The following is a 3,045-nucleotide window of genomic DNA, read 5'->3' as shown; positions in this document are numbered from 1 at the left end:
TCTGTCATATAAAAATTATAGTCGATTAGGTATACAATAATAAATATTAAATTCAATAAGTCTTTCCAAATTAACTAATTACCCCTATGTCCTGAAAGTAGAGAAGAATGACTGGGTTCTGGCAATCTGGCCTCTGGGTAAAGATAATTATAATTTTATATTAAATTAGTTATTATTAGTGTACCTATACAGTTAAGTTAATTTTGAGGATTTCATGTTTCATGTTGCACCTTGCAATACGGGTAAAATTTTTTCGTGGTTCGTGTTAAACACCGGGTAACATTTTTTGCGGGTTTTGTGTTTTGTGTTAAAAACAGGGTACATCTTTTTACGGGTTGTGTGTTTCGTCTTAAAAACCGGGTACAATTTTTTACGGGTTTCGGGTTTCGTGTTAAAACCCGAGTAAAATTTTTTGCGGGTAACCCGGGTTGACTCCCTGCTTTTATCATATAATATATTTGTTGCTTGGAATTATAAAATTTTAGTTATTTTTACGAAGATCGGCTTATTGTATCTATCTTTACGGCTATACGTAATTCCCATCAAATAATCTCGATAACGTTACGATACGCGATATAAAACTAATTGGTGTCCGATTATTAGTTGGTACTCATAGAGTCGTTATTTGTGTTCGCTATCGTAATTCGAATAAGTATGAAAGACGCCGAAAATTAAGCCGCCCGACCGTTTTCGTTTGCGTGCGTATGTACAAGAATTCGGTGAAAATATATTTTCCACCGATGGAAATATTTTATTTTGCAAGGTTTGCGAGGTTAAAGTTGCAGCAGAAAAAAAATTTACTATTATACTCAACATAGCAGCCGAGATAAACATTTGCGTGCATTGAATAGAAAGAAAGAAAAAGAAGACAACAAAAAAACTCAAATGTTTTTGAATACGACGACACATAGTTCATTTTTAATTCAGAACTATTTTATATGATGTTATCAGCCAATATACCTATTTATAAACTGAAACATCCTGATGTTCGCAATTTTCTTTTTAAACACACAGGCCAAACCATTCCAGATGAATCCACAATAAGAAAATATTACGTGAGTAATTAATACAACGACACAATTAATAATATATAAAGATATATTTAAAAGGCTTATTTAAAAGATAAAAAATTATGGATAAGTATTGACGAAACTACTGACGTAGAAGGCCAATTTGTTGCCAACGTAGTTATTGGCACTTTAGAACTTGGGTGCCCCGGAAAAACTTTTTTATTTAATATGGAATAATTAGAAAAAACAAACAATAGTACAATTGTGAAATTGTTTGACAAAACCATGTGTTTATTATATCCAGAGGTAGTTAAACACGATAATATTCTATTATTTGTCATTAACGCAGCGCCTTATATGGTCAAAGCCGGGAAAAATATTAAAGCTCTCTATTCGAAAATGGAACATGTCACATGTTTGGCACATGGCCTACATAGGGTTGCGGAAGAAGTGCGATGACATTTTCCAAAATTAGATGCTTTAATATCAAAAAAAAAAATATATTATATAAAATAATATTGTTAAAAAAATATTTGTAAAATGTTCATCTGGAGTACTAAAATTTAAAGAAATAGCGCCAGAAGTTCCTATGCCACCTCAACCAATATTAACTAGGTGGGGTACATGGTTAATGGCAGCTATATATTATTGTGAACAATATCAATTAATTAAATCCGTTGTAATGAAATTTGATAAAGACGACGCTGTTGCAATTGAAAAGGAACAAACATTATTAGCCGATAATAGTTTGGAATTTGATCTAGCATTTATAAAGGCTAACTATGGTAACTTACCAAAATATATAACAGCTTTAGAAACATCTGGATTATTGTTAGCTGATGCAGTCGGTATTATTGAAAAATTAAGGAACGAAATCGGAATAGATAAAAGTAAAATAGGGAAAACCATATATGAAAAATTTGAAAATGTAATTGAAAAAAATAAAGGATATATAGCAATGAAAAATATTTCAAATATTTTGGAAAGAAATACAACAACTCGAGACGACATATCTGAAGAATTAACCGCTGATGATATGGCATATATGAAGTTTGCCCCAATGACTTCTTGTGACGTTGAGCGAAGTTTTTCAGTATACAAAATGACACTCACAGATAACCGTAGAAGATTTTTATTTGAAAATATTAAGCATCATGTTATTGTTCAGTGTAACAATAAGATTATAAATTAGGTAAAAAAAAAATAAAAAATATATTTAAACTCTATAATTAATAATTATTAATTAACATATAACATTTTTCAGGCTAAAAAAGAAGATAAACGAGAAGACAAAATTTTTTTTTTTATTGTATATATTTAAATATTTTTTTTATAATGATGAATTTTTTATAAATTTTAAGTTTTAATAATATTATACACACAAAACTGTTTAAAATTTTGTTTTTATCGAATTTAATAATATTTTTAATATTTTTAGTGCATTTTTTCAGTGCATTTTTTTGATATTAAAGAATTTTTTTAAGGCATAAGGTCGTATTTTTTAAGGAGATTTTTCTTATTTTTTAAGACATTAAAGTCCGTTCCCTGCTAATCACACTGTAATAGGTACCTACCTACCTACCTACCTATTATGTGCATTGTTTTTGCGGAACGATCAGATGTAAGAACACGAACAGTTAGTGATTGAAACGACTATAACGTACTCATTCCCCCCTCTAAGAAAATAATATAGTCAACGCAATTGATCGCATCAAAAAACGTATAGTTACGCGCCCAACGACGTTTTACACACATACGAGTCGTTGTCTCGTGTACTTGAGAAAAAGTTCTTGACACTTTCAAGTCCCGAAGTTTTTTTTTTTTGACATTTCTTCATATTTTGGTTTTACACGCGAAGCCTTAGAAATATGTCGCAATAATTTCAAATTTCTCGCACGACCCCTTCCCGTAAAATCCAAACTGTACATTATAAACCGTTGACGGAAATACAAAAATAACAAGTGATGAGACTTTCTAGACGAATTTCGTATATACATACTTTTATCTTTCATGTATAATATATACGTAGGTAATA

Source organism: Acyrthosiphon pisum, chromosome A1 (genome assembly GCF_005508785.2).
Source record: "Acyrthosiphon pisum isolate AL4f chromosome A1, pea_aphid_22Mar2018_4r6ur, whole genome shotgun sequence".
NCBI lineage: Eukaryota > Metazoa > Arthropoda > Insecta > Hemiptera > Aphididae > Acyrthosiphon > Acyrthosiphon pisum.
This window is presented reverse-complemented; position numbering follows the sequence as displayed.